General features: G+C 41.2%; 1 long non-coding RNA gene across 1 annotated transcript; it reads left to right on the top strand.

Annotated features, from left to right (window-relative positions):
• The first annotated feature begins 988 nt into the window (after positions 1–988).
• LOC133012288 (uncharacterized) lies at positions 989–1,704 on the top strand. Its single transcript, XR_009680799.1, has 2 exons — positions 989–1,381; positions 1,465–1,704. It is a non-coding gene; the product is annotated as an uncharacterized LOC133012288 (long non-coding RNA).
• The last annotated feature ends 11,000 nt before the right edge of the window (positions 1,705–12,704 follow it).

Here is a 12,704-nt window from a genome sequence, read left to right as displayed (position 1 = left end):
GGGAAGACTGGCATCTAACCGCCAACCAGTGTTCGAATTACGTGGGAGCCAGAGGGGGCTGAGCTCCCATAGAGTGAGGACTAGCTCCCATGAAAGCATCAAAGTCAAAAATCTGAGGGGGTCTCTCATATCTGAAGTAGGGGTGCAACGATTAGTCAACGTCGTTTACACAAATCGATGACAAAAATAGTCGAATTTACTCGTCGATTAATCGTTGGTTACGTCATAGCGCGTGTTTCTCGTGCCGTGCAGCTGAACAAAAAGTCGTTTTACCGGAGGTGCTGATGGAATTAGCTGAGGAGTGAGCCATCTCGCTTCCTTCCTCTCTCTGAAAGCCGTGCATGTGCAATAGCGACAGAACATGGACCAATGGGTGCGTCCGTTCCAGCGTACCAGGAAGTCAAAAGTTCAGGAGAACTTTACTCTTAACATGGCCTGAAAAAAACTACCTGCAATATCTGTGTGGCGGACCTGCTTTGCATGGAAGCAGGACACGTGCATTTGAGGAGGAGGCACATTTGAGATCGTAACGAAGACGATGCGGACTCGCCTCAGTAAGATGTTATAGTATATGAACGTATATACCTGTGTAAAACTGTGCGCAGGATTCTAGAATCCATTACAAAAATATGGTTTAAACTTTTTTTTTAACGAGTTTAAAAGCTTTATGTTATCCTATTGCCTGACAAACGTCTTTTTTTTATTACAATTATTTAGTCCGAAGAAGACTGTAGTTTGGTTTGTGGATGTTTATATTGCTGTTATTTTCCCTGTCATTTTTGTTAACAGGAAAAATGGATTCTTGATTTTAAATTCATATTTTTACCTGTCCTTGGTTTTAAATTGAAAATTAAATTAGCTTGATTTTTCTTTTCTTTTCTTTTGAGTCAACAGTACCCTTATATGCAGCAAAGTTTATTAAAATAAATTTTTTATTAATGAAGTATTGACCTTTTATTGTCTTTATTTTCAGTCATCACATGCCTCGAACAACCTCAAGCAAAATTTAAAAGCTGTTTGCTAAATAAGAGCAATTGAGAATTTGTGTCATTAATTGTTGACAATAATAATCGTGACTAATCGACTATCAGAATAGTCGTTAGTTGCAGCCCTGATCTGAAGGTGTCTGCCATATGTGACATTGTAATTTAATGTTAAATAACGCTCATTATCCATCCCTGTGTGGTCTCTTACCATTAAGACTGTCACAGTTCCTCTGTGCCTCCAGTGCCCCTCCCCTTCTTGTTTCTCTTTTCCCGCAGGTGCAGCACATCTCGGTGATGACCCGGCTCTCCAGGCGCACCTGCACTAATCATCTCCGGGCTTTATCTGCCCTGGCTGTGCTGCGAGTCATCGCCAGTTCGTCCTCGTTGCTACAGTGGTAGATACTCGTTCTCGGCCCCGTAACCTGTCTCTGGATGAGACCCCTGTTCTAACCCCCGTGTCTTTCCCTCTGTTCGCCAGGACTGAAACCTTGGACTCTCGTGTCTACCTCCATGCTGAAGACCTCACGGAGATCTCAGCCGACCTGTCTACCTCCACGCTGAAGACCTCACGGAGATCTCAGCCAACCTGTCTACCTCCACGCTGAAGTCCTCACGGAGTTCTCAGCCGTCCTGTCTACCTCCCCGCTGAAGACCTCACGGAGTGTCAGCGGACCCGCCTATCTGTTCTCTCCTACTGCAATAAACTTCCTTGAACACACCACCCTGTCTGGCTCTGTTTTGACTCTGCTCTGGGGTCCCGCTCGAGACCTCAGTTGTCACAAAGACGTTAAATTAAAATAGTATACCATACCACGGGACATAGCCAGACCGTAGCCTACCTGACGCCCATGAACGCAGCATGACTGCACTTCACCCCCACACCACTAGGCTGGAGCAAATCGCATAGTAGATGCAAAGAATTTGACAGGTCATAAAGTCAGAAGAAGAATTTGTGTGCTTTTAGCTTAACATGCTTTTGAGATAAATACATCTACATCTAAAAGAAACATCACGGTCAGTTATGCCACTGAAAAAAAGGCCACCGGAGCCGAATTCATATTCGGCCCTGACAAGTTTCGGGTTAACAGCTAAAAAAACTAAAAATAGTAGAAGATTTAGGATCCGAAAATATGGGTTTCCTCTCCGATTTGGCAGTAATGAAATTAAATATATATGGACTATTACAATCAATAATATATTGAAGTTAATTAAAATAAATCAATTCCTGTACAAAAATGTCTCTGTCTGTTGTGTGCGTGCGTCAAGTTATATACAGCCTATGACTACCGTGCGCAAAAGCGCTGCTCGCGCCTAGGCTATTTAATTGTATAGCCTTGGTAGGCTTTGTGCGCGGTGCGCCAACTTTTTTATGAGATAGAGACCCCATTAGAGACAAAAAGATAATTCGAACCCTGCCGCCAACCTTATAGTAAGAGGACAACCACTCTAACCCCTAAGCGCAGCCGGCCAAATGAAAAACCGAGCAGCGTAAAACACCAGAAATCAAAACCTTGGGGCTGTGCAATCTCTGCTGTGAAAAAATGCAGTGCTTTCTAAACCCTTGGTACAAAAAGAGGGAGGGGGGTACCTGAACAACAGAAAAACATGTGGTGAAGCAACTGTCAAGTAAATATATAAAGCAGATTCATGAGGCGCAATGCTGATGATGTTGGGTAAAACCAATTTAACTAAACTGTCACGACTCCCCAGGGGCCTCCTCATCCCCACAAACACACATTTCCCCCATCCTGATAGTGACAGACGAGCATGCACAATGAAGTCGGGGCATAATTGTGGTTTGCCCACAGAGCCCCAGCATGACTTTACCGATTCTACACCTCACAGGCTGTGGTCAAGCTGAATGTCTGTTGTGAACGATCGCCTCCTGTTCTTTCCTCTCGCTTCAAATGGGCCCCGGAGTTGTTTCACCGATGGCTGCATCCTGACTGGGGAAAGCAAATAAAGCCAATTAGAACTTTGTGTGTGAGGACGGTATCTTCCTGTGCCACTGAGAATAATGTTAAAGGGGGAGGCAGCAGAACTTGTTGTTATTAAGTCAAAAGGAAAACAGCTCAACAAACAGAATACAAATGAATAGTCAGGTCTAAAGACGAGTCATACTGGTTACGATGGGACGTGACGATAGGTTTTCCAGTCTGCTTGCTTTAGATTGATAACATCATGGGTTTCCACGGAGATGCAGATTAAGGATATGTCTGTCTGTTCGTTTTTTAAATATGCCTTTATGTATATATTAGGCATATACAACTGGGAAACTATCTTTTCTTTCAACTTAACAACCTTTTTTTTGTATTATTATCGAGTTTCATTGTCCTGCCAATGTCCGGTCAACCAAATGTCAGTTATTTGTTGCAGATGAGAAGAAAAGCTCAGAGTCAGGAGAACTAATTTACTGTATATTAATTCTGTGCTGGTGCGAAACTCCAGGCTCTGGAACGCGGCGCCAGTAAGGGTTTTTTTAAAGTCTTGGAGGACGGCCAGAGTGAAAGTGATTGAGGGACAGGACAACACCATGTCCAGCCCATAGCAAAATTCACTTATCGTGCGTACCATGGAAGGTAACATTGTGACGTTGGTGTTTGCTGCAGCAGCACAACCCTTTCCTTTGGCTTGGACCCAATCTATGCACATTAGGAAATATGGAAAAGGTTACGCACCATTAGTCAGTTCTCTTTAACTCAGAGTCACCGAGGTGTCATTAGAGGCAGGATATATTATCTTAACCGTAATGTAATGATAGGGTTTGATGTTATATGTGACACTGGATTGTACAGTATCCACCTCAGGATAACCACATACACACAGAGACTGACAAATTGTACCTTTTTTCCCCCTCTACCTGTGGGTCTGATGACCGAGCGGGTGTTCCACTAAACATAAGGTCGGTGGTTCAATCCCCGGCTCCTCCAGTTTGTGTTCGCAAGAATTCTAAATTGCACCTGATGGCTGTTCTGTCAGAGAAAGTAGAAGAAAGGCACCTTGAGTTTTCAACAACGCTAGAAAAGCACCAGATACAATCCATTTAACATTTCCACCGAAGTAGTGCTCCAGCAATTAGGTGATTAATAATCCACTCACTCAAACCTAATCAGCAACATTAAATAACAGACAGACGAAATGGTGTTTGGTTAATTGGTTTACCTAATTGATGATTCAATTTACTCAAACTAAACTTTAATTAACTAAAGTGAATTGTTTATTATTTTTCTGATAGTTGAAGTAGAAAGTTAAAGATTGATATTCATAATAATCGCTGCGGTAATTTCTTTCTTTACATACATTGGCCAGCAAACATTCTTATTAATTCTTACTACCTTCACCAAGGAGGTTATATTTACTTTTTGCATTTGTATTTAAATTAGCAGGATTAAACTACTCAGCCGATATCCATGACATCTTGAGGAGGGGTGAGTCATAAGCCAAGGAAGAACACATTCAATTTCCATGTGGATCTATATCAGGAAGCTGACCCAGGATTGTTTATTTCACTTTATGTAACATTGCAAGATGTTTTCAACATTTTGTTGATTTGTCAGATCACAATTTATGGATCTTGATGAAAAAATATTCACAAATTAGGGGACTGATATTTATGAGTGTGTGTAATTTGATGGACATCCAAATTAAAACTTTGCTTCATAAGGGCATAGTTGGGCCTCGGCAGAGGTATGTGCTCTTCTGAGTAATGTATATTGTAAATAGCTGCGGGCCCTGATTATTGATCCCCGTGTTTACTCCTTTATCAACCATCAGGGGACTTGATTTGAAACCATTTGCAACACCATTCTGAATTCTGACAGATCGGATTTGGAGAGGCTGTGGGCTGAAGGTGTTATTGAATCCAATGGAAAGGAGCTTATTTTACAAAACAAATGATCGGGATCAAGGTCGATTGTGGTACAGAGGGTTAACAGTGACATCCCCTGGAACATTAGCTGCATAGTTGTACTATGAGCAGGTCTCAGTTGTGCTGTTGTTTATTGGATTATTATGATCAAATTTAGGAGGCAGTCTGGTGGTCACATAATTGAGTGGGCATAGTGGGTAGGATGGTTTGGATTGAACAAAATATCAGACTCTTATACTGTTTCTCTACAACATTTGTTTATTTTAAGCATGACCATTATAGTATATTCCAGAACTCAAACCCTGTAGGTTTTATTTGGCCCACATTTAGGAACAAAAAAACAACAATTTTAGGTGTAGTTGTAAAAGATATTTAGAAACTACATATTGTATTGACTTGTTGTTTAAGAGAGGTAGAAGATGAGATGTAAGGGTTAGCCAGGACTCTTAAGCCCGATTCATGCCTCTGTGTCGAAGCCATGCTTTAGCTTACACTTGGATGTCTACCCTAAGTAGAGCCCTACGCTGCACCCTGGTGTGCACCTGCTCAAAAATGGAACCTTGCATCACCGCAGACTGCAAGAGCTGTGGTAGTCTGCTTGGTAGTGTAATATAAATTCTTTATTTGGGTAATGTTAAATGAAAGAACAGACATGTATGTAAGGGAAAGTATGAAAAAAAGTGTTTTCTCAAAGAACTTGATGTTTATGGCTTCCTCCCTTACATTGTCACTTAACAAAACAAACGTAGATAAGGGATCTCTGAGACAGATGTTTCACGCCAGGAGTCTTTCAATGCGTCTGGGACAGAGATGGAGACAGGATGTCTGATCCCTCTGATCAGACATCAAATAAGCTGATGGGATGCCTTGTGCTCCTTGGTAGGAGGAGCTTGTCATGTATAAGAATCTGATTTCTCCTGTGCTCTGGGCTCATGGTTGCACGTCACCCTAGGTGATGTATGGCCTGGGCCCATCTGCAGATGTTTAGGAATTCAACTTACAGAAAGACAATTGTATAACTCCGTCCTTGAAATTTCATGACAGTAGAGTCTTTCTTTTTTCAGGCACACCATTTGAGTTGAAGGAGAACGAACACATGCACAAAGTCTATCTTTTCTTCGTTGCAATTCCTCAAGAAACAGTAATGTCTCTTTAACATCGATCAGCTCCAACTCCAGCACGATCCGCTTAGTAACACTCTAAAGTAAACAGAGACGCCAGAACATTTGTAATTTAGCGGACGAAGGAGGACTCACAAACACACCTTTGCACAGCTAGGAATGCTCGGCCCTGTGCGTGCCTACGGTGCAGCTTTGACTCAGAAGCATGAAACGGGCTTAACAGACAGAAACTGGAGAATAAACTTCAGGAGAACAACATCAGGGGTGTGTGAATGGGCATGAACTACATAACAGGCCTCATCATCAAAGAGCGTCAGCGGGGGGGGGCAGTGCAGACAGATACATCAAGCTGAATGTGGTTTTTAATAGGCTCAGCACTGGGCCTGCAGCTGCGCCCTCCCACACAGGAGCAGTCTTCACACAGTATCAGACCAGTCTATGTATCAGACACAAGGCACCACGCCCCCCCCTGCTGAGCATCACTGATCAAAACTTCGGCCTCCACAGAGATGACCAAACTGACCCTGAATGACTGTGATGACGAGTCGGGTTAGCAGACAGCTGAGACTCCACCGAGGAGTCGCATTGGAATCCTCAAGTCCTGGACTATCCCGCTGCCTGACATCAGTCTCAGGTCGTCCGATCACCAGTGGTCAGCTCTGAGTGCAGTTATAAATGCACCCAAGATGCATTTGGGACATATTTGAGATCTGATCTATCAGGCCCTGCTCAGACCTTAACATCTGTCATGAGTGAGGTGATCACAAGTGGTCAGACATTCAACACCAGGCATTAGAATGTGTCTTCATAGCAGTTTTCAGATAGGAAATCCAGATAATGTCTACAGAACAGGTTTTGTTCCACACATTAACAACACAGCAGGACATTCACTGCTCAGACTTGTTCACAGGGCTCTCAGGAGCGCTCAGGTTAGGGGTGGTGCAGCAGGTGGAGGCAGGACGTGACGTATTGATGCCACTGCAGAAATCACAGGTTTTTGCATGTAGCACATTGACACCAGCACTTATCACCAAAAGCTCTGTTGATGTCTTTGTGGGTGTCTTCCACATGTATTCGATGATTTTTGTATTTTTTCACCCCTCTCATGTAAGAAACGGAATTAATATATTTCCTGCAGAGAATCTAACATGAGTTCCTTCAGGCACCCTTTAGATTCCTTACCAGAAGGCTGGTCGGGAAAACTGTAGAAAGTCCTTAGCCTCTCACTCTGACATAAGCTTTCTCACATACATGGAGAATGTCCAGAGATTATCCAGAGTCGAGTGCATGTTTGAAAGCAGCTCATGTGCCCTCTTGTAGATCCTATCTCACTCACCAGCTCTGTATGCACATGTTCAGACCAAATTATGTTGTTTTTTCTGGCAACACAAATATGTCCGTTGTCAACGTGCTTGTGTGAGTTTGTGTTTGTAGGATGGCGCTGACCCAGGAGGGGCGGAGTTAATCAATGCACTGTGTGCAGCAACAATATAAAATAAGATTTCACCCAATTTGAAAACAAAGACAATCAATATGTGGCGGTCAGTGTTAAAACTGTGTTGGTGGCCATGAATAAATCAATGAAGGTGACACACTGAGAAATGTAAAAATATTTATGGTACTTTATGAAATTGCAGTTAGTCAGAGGATGTCAGCTGAGTAGGCGGTCCTTCATATGTGGCCCAGTACACATTTATATATCCATCTGCGGAAAGAATAATCCAAAGTGATCGAAGAATAATGGACAATGAGGCTAATTACACTGCTAATTAGACAAGTGATTATCTGTAAATGTATGTCTGCCAACACCACTGTCCACTGCTGAACTTTTCATGGTCATCGGTCACCGGCAATAACATGATCACACTCAGCTGATCAGATCGGTCCGTTGGCAGCATAATAGATTTGCACCATTGTGTCTGCGTGCCTTTATGTATAGATTCTTTTTTTTTTCTATCTTTCCAGTTGTTTGACTTTCATCAGTGTGTGAAATTGGGATGGATTCAAACATGGATGGATTATTGACCAGACCTGCTGGGCACAGGCCAATGAGCTCAAGGGCTGCATCGGTAAGAACCTTTGAATGAAGTGATTGTTACTGGCTTTTATTTTGTCAGAATCAAAGTATTCATTCAAAGGGAATACTATCTCTGTCAGATATGTTTATTATTATATTTCTATATTTGTATCTGATATTAAGAAGCCCAAAAGTGCATACTTTTTTATATGGTCTATTTCCTATATCAGTTTACGTTCAGCATTTCGTTTTTGTACATTGTGCGGTTGTGATGCGACTGAAAGTGTTGGACAGAATCTATTACAGCCTCTCTTCACTTCACTGGAGCACTTGTGCAATGTTGCTGAGAAATATTTATTTTTGTTAAACTGCTCATAGGCAGCACAGGGTAACAGTGTCAAATGTGTGTGTACCCATCTGCCTGGACTAAAAAATGGTCCAATTGGATGAAACTGAATATGATATAATAAAAAACATCAGAAAAATATCAGAAACCTGCAAAAAAATTCTCTAAATAATGTATGTAATGGTAAATGGTTCTTGTCACTTTAACCCTGATGTTGTGGCTGTGCACGTCACGTCTCCTGTTGTGTGGGAACTGCGTGCACGCAAATTGTTGGACGTTTCAATACGTGTCTCCGTAACTTTAGAGTAAATCGAACAAACAGCAAGTAAAGTTCATGTCCTGTAGCCTACATGTCATACTGGCGTCTGATTGGTGAGGAGGGCGGACACGCAGCAGGGTGATACGCACGGAACGTTGGAGAAACGCGACAGTTTGTGAATGAACGTATTGGGGAAAGTATTTACTGGATTAACCGACATGTGGAAAATTAGGTTAGTTCGAGGTTATAATGTCGGTTTTCGATAATTGCCCAGCCCAAGGGAAGTCATTTATTAACAGTGCTGTCGGAGTGAAGAAGCTGCTCTGTCGTCTGTGAAGTGGCAGAAGTTGATTTGTGTGTTGCTTGACAGGCGGCAGCACAGTGAACAGATGTAGTCCAGTCATCTCACTGATATTGGCATTGCTCAGTAAAAGGGAATAAGCAGTGTTTTGATCACCTGCTGCAGGGCTTTTTTTTCAGTTCTGGACTCTTCATAGTCAGAAAAAAACTTGTTAACCGTACTAAGTTTGTTTTTCTTGACATACACACACCCAAAGGGAGGTCCATGAGAGTTTCTCATGTATGTGGGCCATTCTCCCAGTCCGCCTCAGCTGCATTGATTCACAGGGTGTGTATCCTCACCTCTGGTTTCCTGGAGTCTTTTTATCACTCCCCTGTTTTTTCTTGCTGATGTTGAAGAGCAGCAGTTTGTGTTCTCTGTGCACCGCCCTGCTAGGTAGGTGGAGGGTCGTGGGGATTTGACAAGACACTTTGTGGGCAACAAATGTAAAGGCAATGAATAAATTACATTCCAGAGTCACATTTGACAACATTGGTTTTTAATATGCAAATAACTGCATTGTGCTGCGTTGGAAAATGATTCCGCGTCATGATCGACGTCTCCTGTCCCCGTTTGACTTCTTCTTAAGGTCTGCGCGAGCAATATCAGTCTTTGAAAAACAGCTGAATCAAACTCATTACTCTGAGACCAGGGACCAGGCCATTGTTGGGAAATGGAAACAGGTTGCCAGGGTGACTATTCCCCCCTCACAGCATCAACATTATAAATACACTATATTATGGACAAACTGCACATTAAGATACATTTTGCTGGCTATGATAATTAAAATAATTTATTGTTGATTTAAAATAGTGGGCTTCTAACAGTAGTCTGACCATTTTAACTGAAAGCGGGAAACTAGAGACATAATAACATTTATTTTGACATTACAATACTTTAGGTTTTCATATTCAGTCTTTTTTTTGTAGAATCGTAGATTTTATATTATTGGCATATTTAGTTCCTATCTGTAAAGTACTGGTACACACCCCACCCTCCTCTTTCTTATAAGGCTCCTCATGAGAAGGACTCTTTATAATGTAGACTTTGTTGATTAGCTCCGCAACATTTACAACCTCAAATAGGCTATGGCCAGACAAACATTTTCTTAAAAAAAAATATATACAGTATATATTTATATCTTCATCCAGGAAAGCATTTAAGCTCCTTCAATACCAACACACCTATTTCATGGCAATGCATGCACCGTGGTCATGTGCATGCTGTGTAAACAGGACGTCGTCTACCCTGTAGTTTGTTGCTGAGTTGCAGGAAAGTCTACAAATGAGGAACAGCAATGGTGGGAAGGAACAGCAGGGATTTCTTTACTTGGGGTGACAACATGGTGGAACTTTATTTGAAAGTGTTAGCAACCCACCACTGGTAGTTGGGTTGTGACAGAGAAGTCCCAATTGTTGAGGTGTTTTTGACCATCCTCACACATTACTGTATATGTCACTCTATATTATGTATATATTGTGTACATGTTATCTGTATTCTCCGTCAATTCTCTATCATTGAGTTCATAAGTTTATTGTGTGAACATTTTGGAAAAGCAAACCAACAAACAAATCTAAGAGAACATATTATTCAAGGTCAACTTGCTTTTTTAAAAACGGCACATTTTGGCAAACATTAATTCCAAACCTGGGAACCTGAAGGCTTGAGCCTTTCTGTTGCAACTGTTACAAATAATCATAAAAAAAATAATAAATCAAACCCATTAGACTAAAGCTATAGCATTGCTGACTATGACAGGATTAACATGGGAACTTGTTCTAGTAGTGACAGAAACTGACATAAATGACCTTATCGGTACCAAATGGTGGTGAATTTAAAAGTGTATGCTTATTGCAATTTTTGGGGAAATTTAAGAGTTTCCATTTAATAAAGACTGAATTTACCACTGATAATTCACATATTTTGTTTGAACAAAGCAAAGAAAAAGTCTTTAAAAAAAGAAAAACCTAATAATGGAAATCATGCTTAGAGAATGTGATGTACATGTTGCTAACATAACAAAAACAAACATCCACCCGCACTATTCCAAAAGTGACAAACTCAAAGTGAACATTAGTGTCTTTTTCTCCTTCAGTGTAATAATTATAATAATCATAGGCTATTATTAATGTGGCTGCTACACACAACGGTGAAACAAGACATCCGTGTTGGAAAGGTAACCCTTCGGCACTAGTTTCCACTGAGACCTTTTCATTGGTGTGAAACAAGAAAAATTGCTGCTCTTCACTCCAACGTGCAGAGAGCGGAACATATACTTCATTCTGCTGATGATTTGTTCGAGCTGACAGCCAGCAATTTTTCTTCTAAATATTGAAAAGGTATTAGAGCACAACGAGAGGCCTTTGTGTTGTTTTAGCAGGAAATCAAATCAAAAGGGAAATTAATAACAGTCAGGAGTATTCAGTATGAATTCATCATAAATACCATTGTGATGAAATATGCAATGTGTATTTGTAGCATTTTGTCCCATAAATTCAATGTATACTGCAACTGAATATGGGATTAATATTATCAGCAAGGAGCTTTAGTCAGATAAAGATTGAATCAAATGTGTGATATGTATTCCACTGAAAATGGTTGTGATATTTTTTAGTATTGTAGCAGTGGCAATACATTTGGCTCAGAAGACATCTGAAGGTGTCAGGTGCTGTGAGGCACCACAACTTTAGCACCAGATCTTCTTAGATTGCATTTATTTTCCCAGCACATCCCTCAGATGCTTGATCGGATTGAAATCTGGATCATTTTGAAGTCAAACACTTTTGACTGTTTGTGATGTTCAAACAGATTTTGAAGAGGCTAATGTGTTGCCAAGGAGGGGTGTACTCTGTTCTGTAGCAGTGTTTAGTAAGGTGGTGTGTGTCAACGCTCAGGACTATGCAGGCCATGACCCCGGGAATGTGTCATATACTGTTTAAATTAACCACATGCACACTCGCTTTACCCCCTCCTGAGCCACATCCGCCCACAAATTGTTTGTTTCAGTGTCACTGACTTAATGCGGTTACAGGTGTGTGTGTGTGTGTGTGTGGGTGTGTTTTATAATGGCTTTGAACGCAGCCAATCATTATTAAGAAACAGAACTATCTACTGTAAAGGCTGCTTCTGTAACTACCTTTTTAGTGCCGAAGTTTTTGTAACCAAAGGACCTAGTTAAATTAACTGGCTGCCTTCATGCTCCATAGAAGAGATTTCAAGGATGATGACTAAAAAATGGAATCGGTCTGGCAAATACACACCTACGTCAGAGAGCAACAGCTGCCTCCCTGAGCTCCTTTATGGAACCAAATGCACTGGATGAGAAAAGCCACTACAGGTCTTATTTACAAGCATGGAGACAAACAAAAGCTTCCTGAAACAGGGTTGATAGTGAAGCACATTATACACTGGTTTGATGTCTATTAATATTTAGTAAATGCAAACATTTTGTCCAAATCACAAAAAAGGTTATATAAGGTCATATACATGACAGCTTATGAAATAACATTCATGTTCTCCAGAGGATGAACCCAATCATTTGGGATAATCATGAGTCAAAGATGATCTGAAGTGATAAATAGTCAAAAAAACATAATTTTAAAACATCTATATACATTTGCTTAAGAAAACCTCCTCTGTCCCTTCATGTCCATGTTATATGAACACAACACTCTCCATGAACACTGGTCCTGGTTACTGTCGCACTATGTCGAGCTGTCAATCATCAGCTTTCAACAAAAACCTCTGCGAGCGCTGCCAAATGTCAC

Source organism: Limanda limanda, chromosome 1 (genome assembly GCF_963576545.1).
Source record: "Limanda limanda chromosome 1, fLimLim1.1, whole genome shotgun sequence".
In the NCBI taxonomy this organism is placed as follows: Eukaryota; Metazoa; Chordata; class Actinopteri; order Pleuronectiformes; family Pleuronectidae; genus Limanda; species Limanda limanda.
Note: the sequence above shows the minus strand (reverse complement) of the source record. Positions and strands in the feature narration are given on the sequence as shown.